This window comes from Octopus bimaculoides, chromosome 11 (assembly GCF_046866305.1).
Source record: "Octopus bimaculoides isolate indiv1 chromosome 11, ASM4686630v1, whole genome shotgun sequence".
Lineage (NCBI taxonomy): Eukaryota > Metazoa > Mollusca > Cephalopoda > Octopoda > Octopodidae > Octopus > Octopus bimaculoides.
Window position 1 is genome coordinate 9,369,348 of NC_142938.1, and position 12,500 is coordinate 9,381,847.

The 12,500-nt window shown below is 37.4% G+C and overlaps 2 protein-coding genes across 14 annotated transcripts in view; one reads left to right on the forward strand and one right to left on the reverse strand.

Moving 5' to 3' along the window:
• The window catches only part of LOC106880011 (sodium channel modifier 1), a 38,183-nt gene extending 29,709 nt beyond the window's left edge, over window positions 1–8,474 (reverse strand). The window contains exon 1 of the mRNA XM_014929800.3: window positions 8,342–8,474. The gene's annotated coding sequence lies outside the window, so the exon portion shown is untranslated. The remainder of the gene's footprint in view (window positions 1–8,341) is intronic.
• The window catches only part of LOC106880921 (uncharacterized), an 83,373-nt gene continuing 78,639 nt past the window's right edge, over window positions 7,767–12,500 (forward strand). For 6 of the 13 annotated variants that reach the window (XM_052971489.2, XM_089359445.1, XM_052971488.2 and 3 more), the window contains exon 1: window positions 8,496–8,577. The gene's annotated coding sequence lies outside the window, so the exon portion shown is untranslated. Of the gene's footprint in view, window positions 8,041–8,495; window positions 8,582–9,557; window positions 9,652–12,500 lie in introns of those variants that run through there. The other 7 variants (XM_052971490.2, XM_089359446.1, XM_089359443.1 and 4 more) reach the window with 6 other exon arrangements.

Sequence of the window (12,500 nt, forward strand, 5' to 3'; positions counted from 1 at the left end):
CTAAAGTTTCTTATTTCTTTTACTGCCCACAAGGGGCTACACACAGAGGGGACAAACAAGGACAGACAAACAGATTAAGTCGATTATATCGACCCCAGTGTGTAACTGGTACTTATTTAATCGACCCCAAAAGGATGAAAGGCAAAGTCGACCTTGGCAGAATTTGAACTCAGAATGTAGTGGCAGACGAAATACCACTAAGCATTTCGCCCGGCATGCTAACATTTCTGCCAGCTCACCACCTTACTGAGTTGGCCAGCTAATGGTATGGGTTTTCCTGATGGTATGGGTTATAAGCACCAGCATAGCTATGGGGTGACAGTAGGAGTGGTCTACCCCAAGCGGAACATTTGGGTCTGCTGTAGGCAATGTGCTTTTTGTGGGGTCTGGGGGCAACAAACAGAAGGGCCACCCTGGGCAGCGTACACTCAAGCTATGCTAGTGGTTGTAAGGAGCTGCAAATGCAACAGTTTCTCAGCTTGGTTCATTTTGGGTTCTTAAAGAGAATTTCAAATTCCTCTTGCTCTAGTTACCTTCTCCTAGATCCTACTTGTAGAGTGTGTGGGATAATGATAAAGTGTAGATCTTAGTAGAGGGTGAACCAGAAAGGAAAATGGAGTCACTGTCCTAGATACCATAGAGCAGAACCAGTACAGACTACTAGTGTATGCAGTGGGAACACTGTGGAACTGAACAGGTGACGAGTGTTTCCAACCTGCAAGTGGCCAGCGTGGACAGAAAGGCCTACAACCAGGATAAATAAACTGGCAATGAATGGCATGTTGTGGCTTTCATCCAGCACTAGATGGCATGATGGATGAATGGAAAGATTGGTGGTTGTGAGGAATAAAGAGAAAGAGAAAGAGAGAGAGAGTGTGTGTGTATGAGAGAGAGAGAGAGAGAGAGTGTGTGTGTATGAGAGAGAGAGAGAGTGTGTGTGTGTGTGTGTGTGTGTGTATGAGAGAGAGAGATCAGGGATTGCAGAGATAGTGAGGAAAAAGATGGGTGTGAAGTGTTTAGCTTGGGAATCTGGGGTCTAAGAAGCGCTTAAGTATGAAGTGCGGAGATTTGGTGATAAATCTATCTACTACTGGATTATGGAGACAAGATTAACAAGATAGATGAGGGAGGGATTAAAGGAGATTATATTTCAACTTAATATGACCCTCAAAACACTATAAACAAATGTGGTTTTATCATGAGTGTAAACTAAGGAGAAAAAAACAATACTCAAGGTTTTACATTGAGATTTTTCATGCATTCATTTAAGCACATGGCTTAATGGTTAGAGTATTTGGCTCATGATCAGAGGGTTGGGAGTTCAATTCCTGGAGGCACACTGTATCCTTGAGCAAGACATTTTATATTCACATTACTCCAGTCCACTCAGCTGACTAAAAATGAGAAGCATCTGTAATTCAAAGGGCCAGCCTTGTCGTATTCTGTGTCACGCTGAATCTCCCTGAGAACTATGTTAGGGGTATATGTGTTTGTGGAGGACTCAGCCGCTTGCACCATGATTTCTTGAGCAGGTTGTTCTATCGATCGGATCTACTGGAACACTCGTCGTCATAAGCGACCAAGTGCCAATTCATTCATTCACTCATTGTTGGCTGACACAAAGCTTTGGAGTATAGAGAGAGATGAGGGAGTATCAACAAAGTGAGTATGGGAGGATGAAGGGGTATAGGTGGCAGAACCTCTAATTGAAACTAATTTGGGTGAGATCTTTTAAGCCTGGTACTTATTCTCTTGATCTATTTTGCTGAACCATTAAGTTAAAAGGACATAAACAAACCAACACTAGTTGTTAAGTGGTGGTGGGTACAAACAGATACAAAGACACATGTACACCCAAACACACACGCAGACTCACAGATAGATAGATAGACAGATAGATAGATAGATAGGTAGATAGATAGATAGATAGATAGATAGGCAGATAGATAGATAGATAGACAGATATATGAGCTTCTTCCACTTTCTGTTTACCAAATCCACTCGCAAGGATTTAGTTGGGCCAAGGCTATCTATAGCAGAAGACACTTGCCCAAGGTGCCATGCAGTGAGACTGAACCAGAAACCATATGGCTAGAAAGCCAACTTCTTGCCACACGGCCATGTCCTGAGCTCGGTAATATTCAATTAAAATGCTTCAAACAACAAGGCTGAACAACACGATGTCTGTTTAATATTTAAATAGATGTCTGAAGTGTTTCTATAGATTAGACATATATCTCTCAATAGTCTTGTCCATCTTGCTTGCAGACTGATACAATATGTGACTACAGTTCATAACTTAACTAGAGGCTGCTGGACCACTGTATAATTGATAAGTGTTTCAGTGACTTTCAGCACAGCTTGCATTCAGATCCTAGTATAAGCCAATAGGACGAGCCTCTACATGGTCATCTGATCTGCAAGAAATAGCAGCCTAATCTTGGTCAACTATCTTAAGAAATGAACAGCATATTGGAAAACATAATTCAAGATATAGACTATATCTGAAGAAAAGAAAGAATTGACATAGCTAGAATACCTATATTTTCACTAGTTTTTCAAGTTGATGATAATAGCTGTTAGTCACAACATCTGGCAAAAATTTTACTGTTTTTTAGTTCTCCTGTCTATACTCCACTCAGTTGAGGGATCTTATCTTGTGAGTATTTGGTGACCTCACAGTTGCTGATATCATGTAAAAAGCACCTAGTACACTCTGTTAAGTGGTTGGTATTAGGAAGGGTATCCAATTGTAGAAACCTTGCCAAAGTGGACATAGGACCTGGCAGAGCTCTTTGGCACTTTGTTCTTGTCAAACTGTCCAACCCATGCCAACCAATGATGATGATGATGAGGCAAGATTTGAACTCATAATGCACAAAGCCAGAACAGATACCACATAGTATCCTATCAGAACCTCTAAAATTTCTACTAAATTCACCTCCTTGCATTTGACTTGAAAGGATAAAAGGCAAAAATGACCTCTGCAGATCTTGAACTCAGAGCACAAAGAATTAAGACAAATACTATGAGGTGTTCTGTCCAAAACTCTAATAATTCTGCCAATATTCCAATATGCAAGCCTGCTAATCTGCTACTTTGCTATATATCTAAGTTGAAGGTAACAGACACACCTCCTGTACCTCAATGACCAGCAGACTGTCACCTCTAGCATAAGTGCAGGAATGAATATTTACTTTGGTGGGTGCAAACCCAGTTTTTCAGGAGGATGTTCAAAGAGTTTCTATTGCCCCAGAAAAGTTTTAGGGAGTATGTTCGCACACCCTGCACCTGAGCCTATGGCTTCTAGCAACCATGTTGCTCATATGGGGATGATAGCACTCTCCACTTCCTCTTATTCTTCCACTCACATGTATCATCCACATGAAACTTAGATAACACACACCAAACCCACAATGCTTCCATAGACAGACCTTGAAACCATCCTCCAATGGAAAGACAGCATTATAATCTTCTTCAACATTACAAATACACAATCACTGTTTAAAACAAGGAAACAGTCAACCCTGTCATCATCTCTGCTCTTCAACAGCACAAAATCAAAATGAAAGCCCCCTCAAAGTTCTGCTACAAATGTTTAGCTTCACGATATCTGATGATGTTTACCTGCACATAGGCACAAGCATGGCAATGTGCTCAGAAGTTTGCTTCCCAACCACATGGTTCCAAGTTCAGTCCCACTGCAGAGCACCTTGGGCAAATGTCTTCTACTTTAACCTTAGGCCAACCAAAGCCTTGCGAGCAGATTGAAACTGAAAGAAGCCCATCTTGTGTGTGTGTGTGTGTGTGAGAGTCTTTGTTTGTGTTTGTCCCCTACCATCGCTTGACAAATGTTATTGGTGTGCTTTCATCCCTGTAACCTAGCGGTTCAACAAAAGAGACCAATATAATAAGTAGTAGGCTTGAAAAACAAAACACACTGGGATTGATTCATTCAACTAAAATTCTTCAAGGCAGTGCCCCGGCATGGCCGCAGTCAAATGACTGAAACAAGTAAAAGATAAAAGATGTGTTTCCCTGCACATATAATTAAACATAGCTAAAACTGTATCTTAAAGACAAGCCTTACTCTTCAGGCCCAGAAAATATTCTACTCCTTTACAAAGTGAAAGTAAAGTTCACAATACAGTACTGCTTTCACGACCAGGATAGTGCTTTGACTACATAGACACATACTTGAGCACAAACCAAAGCCCATCTTACTGATTGGTAAAGTCTGTCAACAACGTTCTGCAACAGGCATGGGTAGCCATTTTTGAGAAGTGGACCGCATGAGACATAGTTCACCATCAGGCGAGTTTTACACCACTAAACAGTTTCAAGGTTATTTATCATTAGGCATGCCATGCAGAAAATCCAGAGGGAGCAGGTTGCCTATGGGGGTTCTACAACTTCTAGCCCATAAACACATCATGCCCCTTGCCCCTCCCCCTCTCTCTCTCCCTCCCTGCCTACTTACCTACTCATTCTATTGATACCACAATGGTTATTGCTCCTCTGAACTTGCATACAGTGGTGTATGGATGTTGCTGTCACAAGATCTGCTATCATGTTAAGTTTACTGCAATGTCATAAATGTAAACATACAAACTTCAGGCTATTTCTATACATATGTCTGCAACCCAATTTAATCTTTGTTTCTGAGTGTATATTATTAGATTATTATGACGGTGTACTTTTAGATTTGAAAACAAAACAAATTACAAAGGGATTATATTATAATACTAAAAGAACAGAATTGCTGGTTTTCAAATTTTAGCACAAGGCCTGCAAGTTCAGAGCAGTGGGTAAGTCAATTACATCAACATTCAGTGCTCTACTTATACTTATCTTATCAACCCTGAAACAATGACTATACAGAGTGGTTGGTGTTAGGAAGGGCATCCAGCCATAAAGAACTTTCCAAAACAGACACAGTAGCCTGGGGTAGTCTTCTACCTGGCCAGCTCCTGTCAACCATCCTACCTATGCATGGAAGACGTCTTCCATGGCATGCAAACAACTCTGCCAGCTTACCACCTTAAAGAACAGAATTATTACAAAAAAAATTTACTATCTTTGATTGACATGTGGTGCTCTTCCAGCACACTCAGAAATACACCTCTAATTGCATATCACCTCCACCTTGATAGGTTCACTTACCTCTCCTTCTCATAATACCTCTAATGCATCTCACACACCCAAATACTGTGCTAACTATTTTGTCTTATCCTTTCTTCTTAAAATTTCAACTCTCTACAGCAGGGAACCCCAACCACTGGGTCTCCTCTTTACAGATTTGGCCTTAAGCATCAGACCATGCAGAGATCCCAAATTCCATTTTCAAAACGAGCTTAAGGCACTAGGAATAAATCTGGAACCAAATGGTTGTGATGCTAGATTCCTAACTATACTACCATGCCTGCAAATATAGGCAGAGAAGATGCTACATCTATTATTGGTAAAGGCCAATATTTGTGAAATGTCCAAATACTTTAGGATAGTAACAAGCTTCCAGCGAGCAAAACCTATGCTAACAGATTTGATTATGAACTGAAATGAATCACTTCACCTATGTAGTCATATCTGTGAATTTCTGATGTGGCTGTGTGGTTAAGAGGCTTGTTTCCCAATCATGTGGTCTTGGGTTCATTCCGATGGTTGTGAATGACTATCATTGTCATACGAATGCGGTCGATCATTTCCAGCCTTCTGTGAAAAACGTGTCTTGCCACAGGGAAATATTCCCTTACTTGGAAGCAGGTGAGTGTTGGCAACAAGAAAGGTGTAGAAAATCTGCCTTGACATATTCTATTCGATCCATACAAGCATGGACAAGTGGATGTTAAATGATATGGATGATGAATTAGCAGTCTGAAAATAGACAGGCTTTGATTGCTTTTAACAAACAATCTAAAGACAAAATCCTTCTTGGGGACACAGTGACCCTGGATCTTAAGTGATTAGTTGTTTATTTTTTTTCTCGGTTACCGAAACCTCAACAATCAAGAAACATTTGCAAAACATTGTCTCTCTTTGTGGTTGAAATGTCAGCTACATTTAATAACCTGTGGGCAAAGTGTGATCCACTAAACTAGTTTCATGAAAGCAAATTTTTTAGTAGTGATCTAACAATGCATTAATGATTCTCAAACATTTTTTGCTGCAGTTATGAAGTTCCATAACGACCAAACAAACTGAGTCAGCAATGTAGTGTCAATTATTCATTAAGGCCATTTTACTTCATTTATGTAAAGAGGAAACTCTGCAGAGCTGCAGCTGTCTTCTAGCTGCATCAACCAAGGTATTAAACTCCATATGTATCCACCCATGACCATGCTGATAGCAACCTTATGCCTGATGGATGTGGAAAAAGACAAGCAGAATATATAAAATCTCTGTATACTGGGGCTTGCTATCCATAAATACTATAGGGTCCAGTGCATTGATTTGCTCGGTGTCTTATAATGCTGCTAAGAGGGCCCTGGATGAGAGATCCAGTTTAGTCTCTGACCATTAAGACATATTGGGGTAGCAGAAATATTAACATTTCAAGATAAATGCATTACATTATTTAGTTTCATCTCACTTAAGCTAAATAAAATTTTAAAAATTTTATTAGGAGTCATGGGATAGCAGTAATACATTGGTGCTAATTTAATTGAATCCACCGTATTCCTGTCCTTGCAAAATATTGATCTTGGATGTTGTCAGAAGAAACCAATAATTTGCAAACATTAGGACAGCAGATTTGAACTGGGCAAAATATATGTCACTATTTAGTTGCCTCCATATACATAACATGTCCAGAATATTGCCTTTGATCAAAGTGGGGTCATTAAGTATCAACTTCAGTGCTATAGTGGGATCGTCTCCACCAACAAGACATCCCCAATCATTCATTGCTTCTTGCCATGTCAAAAGATGCCACATCTAAAGAGTGTGGGTGAGGTGGCAGAAATAACAGTACCAAATTAAATGCATTAGTATTTAGCTGTTACTAACTCTGATCGAGCAAACCCATGGTCAAGAACATTCCAGTCATGACCTTCCTGGGATTTTAGGGCCATGTAATAGTAACATTAACGAGCGTGTCGTTTCCTTTTTAAGTTTTATTTCCAGCACAGCAAACGCCTACATATAGTCTCCCACAGTTGTATCCTTCTGTCTTGTGTTCAGATTTTCGTGGCTTTCACTGCTGAGTTGAATACCTCCCATAAATATAGCTTGGAGAATTGTTTCCATGTAGGAAAAGTCAGCTTGACGAAGTCTTTAGTTGTCTCATAGACCCAATAACCCATGATGGTACCCACTATTATCAAGCATTCCGAACGTTGAAATGTTAGCAGAAAACGTTAGTTTCTCCCCCCCCCCCCAACAAGAATTTGCCTGTCATATTACGTATGAAATACCCCAAGATGAAGAGAGAATGTAAAAAACAAATAAAAACGCCCTTTCATTTCACCTACAATAAATAATGTTTCCCTCCGCAAAGGAATCTATTTTATTTAGAATCAAAAGATGTAATCATTTCTTTTGAGTAGATAGCTACAAGACATTATTTAGTTGACAGAATCAATCCCTGTAAATGACTGATATTTACTTCATCAACGCCGAAGAGATGTCAGATACAGTCGTAATAGAAACAAAGATTTCAACTGACAACCATAAAACTAAATGTGGTAATGACGCTTTTCTTTCTCGGCCAAACCAAACGCTTATATGGAAGAGAAAAACAAGAAGAAAAATTATAATGATTTGTTTTGTTGACAAATTTTATAGAGGAAAGGATAACCGATTAGATCGACTCGTATATACTATTGGTATTTAATTTACCCCGGGTATTATTATCCTCGGGGAGATGAAAAGCAAATAACAATATTATCATAATTTGAATCCAAAACGTAGAACAGTTTACTAGCAAAGGGAATTTAGTACTGCGTTCTACAGTTTGTACAAGACTATCATCAAAAACACCGTCATGTCGCCGAAGATTGGTTTTTTAGATTCGCTTGTACAACATTCCTGAAAATAACGTCGGTAAAAATCGTGTTTTTTTTTTTTCTAAGTTCTTTAGGGGGGGGGGAATGCAATTGAGTTTACATAAACTAATCGAGTAAAAAATAAAAAGCGAAAAAAATATATAATATATATATATATATTTCTCTGTCTGTCTCTGAAGGAATTATTAAGATATAGTGAACAGAAAAAAAAAAGCGTTAGAGCTATCTTACACAACGACAAATACCAATTATATACATGAAGGTGGGGGGGAAGGGGAAAAAAAAACAATATATGCAAAGTAAATTAACGAACGCTCCCTTGTTAATTTATAACTTACGCCTTCTTTGCCAAGCGCGCCTCCTGGTTTGGATTATTTCCCTTTGTAGTTTATGTTACCGTTGAGCATCCGTAGCGCGGGCTTAAAGGCGATCTGCTAAACGTTTTTTTTTTTTGTTCCGGTCGACTTGACGCTGTCTGCGCAGGCGAGTTGCGCAGTGCCTGTTTTGGCTGAGGCTTCAACAGTAAATAGCTATTTTCTGGAAACTTTTTTCTGGGGCCAGGCCTTATATTTAGGTAGGTAAGGTGTAATATCCGAATATCAAACTGCATTTCAACACCCTAACCATCGTTACATGTTTATGTCTATTTATATGTGGATGTCTGTGTTAGCTTAGGCTCTTTTTTTCATATTTCATTTCGAAAGCTAATGTCTCTTGACTTTGCTTTGCTTGTCTGTTCCGCTTCTCGCTGGCTACCCCACCAACGTCTGATTGTATCTAAAGACGAGGAAGGGGAGTATTAACTCTTATTTCCCTTCATTTTATATATATAATACATACATCCATGTATCTATCTATCTGTATACATATATATTTATATATATACATATATATATATATATATATATATATATATATATGTTAGGTAATGTTCAATGTTTGTATGTATTTGTAGACTGACTGACTCTTTTCTGCTGTATTGATAACGAGGTAGGAAGGGGATATTTCTACATAGATTTGTGTACTGCTTGTATATGTGTCTATATAATACACACACACACACACATACGAGTAGTACACAATGTATGTAGAAATATATATACACACAGAGAGGCATATATGTTCATTGTATCACTAGTGGAGCATACATATATGTATGTGTACATATTAACCTTAACAATTACACTACGGCGGGAGCCAGCTGCAATTAGTACACTTATGTGAGTGGGTATATATATATATATATATATATATATATATATATATATATATATATATATATATATATATATATGTGTGTGTGTGTGTGTAAAACATACGTATGTGAGTGGGGTATTTGTGTGTATATATTTTTATATATATATGGATATATACACATATAATGTTGTGTATGTGTTATGTACGCATATATTTATAGAGTGATTATGAAAGTGAATATGTATATATGTATATAATTATGTGTAAACTGCTGAATGGCAATCTTAATATATTATTATCGATGTATTCAGCTTCTGTTTGTAACATAGTCTTCCCCTTGCTTATTATACTGACTGCTCCCCTCATGACGGCCACTATAACTCGAGATACACTTTTCCCTGTATATTTTTTTTCTTCTCTTTTCATTCCACTTCTGGCCGACACTAAGGAGGTTCCGTACATATTTTCTAATTGCTATTGCTACTCGTTTATTTTATTTTATTTTTCTGTCGGGTGTTAGTGAGTCAGACGGGGTTAATTAAAAGCTCTCTCTCACCCCCCCCCCCCCCACCGACCTACTACTAATTGTAACAGTTACTGCCACTACTGGTCACCATATAAAAACATCACTCACTTTGTCTTATGTCTTTCTCTCTATCTCTCTTTCTATACCAATGTCGTCTAATCCTTTAGAATCCCCCGACGTTTATTCCTTTAAAAAATCTCTCATTCTCTACCATCCGTCTCTTTCCTTTTTAAATTACATTAACATAATTTTACACACATACACACACAATCCTATATATTCATATATATAGTATATATCTTTAATACTATGATAAATGTGGTATTATATCTATATTTATATATACACATACATTTAAAATACAGAGATGCCTATAATAGGACATCTAACCCGCTAGAAAGAGCAGCAAAAAACTATATATATATATATATATATATATATATATATATATATATATATATATATGGTATTATTTATGTCTGCTTAGCTCAGCTATTCTGTCACCTTAAGGCAAGCAGTGATGGTCATGTTATTTCATCCCATTACCTTTTTTAAACAACTGCTCCGTTGCCTAAAAACGAACAAAATAAAATATCAGTTCCCCCCATTTTATGCACCAAGATGTGTTTATCCTATTAACTTTTTGCATGTTTATTATAACAACTATTGAAGAACCACGTAACAAGTACAACATATGTATGACTATCTCTGACCCAAACACACATTATATATATATATATATTTATATATATATGTATATATATAGTGTGTGGCTTTTTTTTCTAGATTGTTCTGTTAATAATTTATCTTCTCATTATTGCTTATCATCTCTGGGAATAGAGAAAGGAATGTTATATATATATATATATATACACACACATACATATCTGTTTTTGATCTGAAGCTGTTGTATTCATTATAAATAGCTATGTTGCTATCCGATGGCTTTGACTGTTTGTGTATTATATACCCGCAGTACTGGGTATACAATACACATCAGTGTGCGTGTCTGTGTGTATATTTACCCAGATTGTTCCGTATACATACATATGCGTCACTTTATAATTGTGTATATAACTTCTGTAATGCATTTATGTACAACTCATGACCACATATTATCCACTATTCTGGAAATATTATATATATATATATATATATATATAAATTACACATTTCTTAATTCGTATATTATATATATATAGGTTGCGAGCGCCACACCGTTAAGTTCTTGGAGGCTCGAATGGGTGGTTCGGTTTCGATTCCCAGTTACATGCATTTTATTTGGCTTACGTCGTTAATAATTTTGAGCATTACAATCTCTAATTTGTCTACTTTCTTTATCACTAATCTTTATTGAATTTGATATTGAGCTGCTTAGAGTTCAAATTCAGCTGAGGTCGATTTTGCCATCCTTAAACTCCAAGGACAATTATATTAGAGTTGATTTAATCGGTTACCTACGCCCTTATTAGTATATGTAATAAGGGCATATAGTCAGTATATGTACATATTCGTGTTTCAAGACAATTTTGCCAAAAGAAGGTATCAAAAGAAGCTGCTAATGGGTCGCGAGTTTCTACTCCTGTGTAGGCGTTCTGTCATTATCTATCGGGCAGGACATTGTATTTTGTCTCAATTCTCGAAGCTCTCTGATAATTCGTTAAGTGTTTTGTATTCTGTGATGATCGGCTGTGGCCATACCCGAGGATGGATTTACTTCCCATCCGCTTTAAGATGGTGAAATCGCAACCGATTAACAAAACGGCGATATATATATATATATATATATATATATATATATATATATATATATATATAATGTATAGTCTTTGTGCGATGCAGACTGTTGAACTTGGATTTAGCTGATTGTGAAATGTCCGTTTCCGTTCTATCCTGGTTGAGTTTATATTTTGTGTATATCTATATACACATATTCATTCAGTCTTTTGCATGGCATACTGGAGTACCTCAGTATGTATGTGTATATATGTACGTGTATACACACACATATATGTATACATTTATATATACCTGTTCATACGTGTGTGTGTGTGTGTATATACACACACACACACATATATAGCTGTGCTTGTGCCATGTAAAAAGTACTACTAAATCCACTCTGCTGAGTGGTTGGTGTTAGGAAGGGCATCCAGCTGTAAAAACCCTACTTAAAACAGTTACAGAAGTCTGGTGCAGGTTTCTGCCTGGCCGGTTCTTATCAAACCGTCCCACCCATGCCAGCGTGGAATGCGGATGTTAAACGATGATGATGATGAATACACAACACACACGCAAAAGGCGTAGGCATAGTTGTGTGGTTAAAGAGCTTGATGTAATTTTGGATTCAGTCCCCTTGGTCACGTATTTATACAGTCGCCTTGGTTGGACTAAAGCCTTGAATAGATTTAATACACAAAAACCGAAAAAACAAAAAAATACACAAAATACCTTGTCGTTTCACAATCCGCTAAATTTTAGTTCAGTCTGCATCGCAAAAAAAACTACACACACACACACACGTGAGGGTGTAGGTATGTGTCTGTACCTTTGTCTAGACATCAGGCGATCATCACCTCATGAGGGTTAGCAACAGGAAAGGTATCCAACCATGGAAAATTTGACTGAGCCAAATCCGATTTAACCATGAAAATATAGAAAACTGGGTGTTAAAATAATGGCAATATGGTGGGGGAGTATCTTTTGATGTAACATGATATATATATATATATATATATTTGTATGTGTAAATATATATATATATATATACATAT